We start from the raw sequence: 231 nt of genomic DNA, 5'->3' as shown, positions 1-231 counted from the left end.
CTAATCTTGATTATAAAACAAGAACAATGATGATCTCCGGACAAAGTCTATCGCTGATTCCACAGCAAACGTATAACCTTCCCGCGCGCAGCGAAGTAATAATACGCGCCGCGGTGAACATAAATCGAGTGGGAGTAATCCCAGCTGAAGAAATTTCGCAAGGAATTTTTATTGGAAATTGTCTAGTAGAACCTGACAATTACACATGCCCGGCAACGGTAATAAATACTA

Source organism: Odontomachus brunneus, unplaced genomic scaffold (assembly GCF_010583005.1).
Source record: "Odontomachus brunneus isolate Ranch 3 - 2012 unplaced genomic scaffold, Obru_v1 Obru_scaffold_120, whole genome shotgun sequence".
NCBI classification, from domain to species: domain Eukaryota; kingdom Metazoa; phylum Arthropoda; class Insecta; order Hymenoptera; family Formicidae; genus Odontomachus; species Odontomachus brunneus.
Note: the sequence above shows the minus strand (reverse complement) of the source record.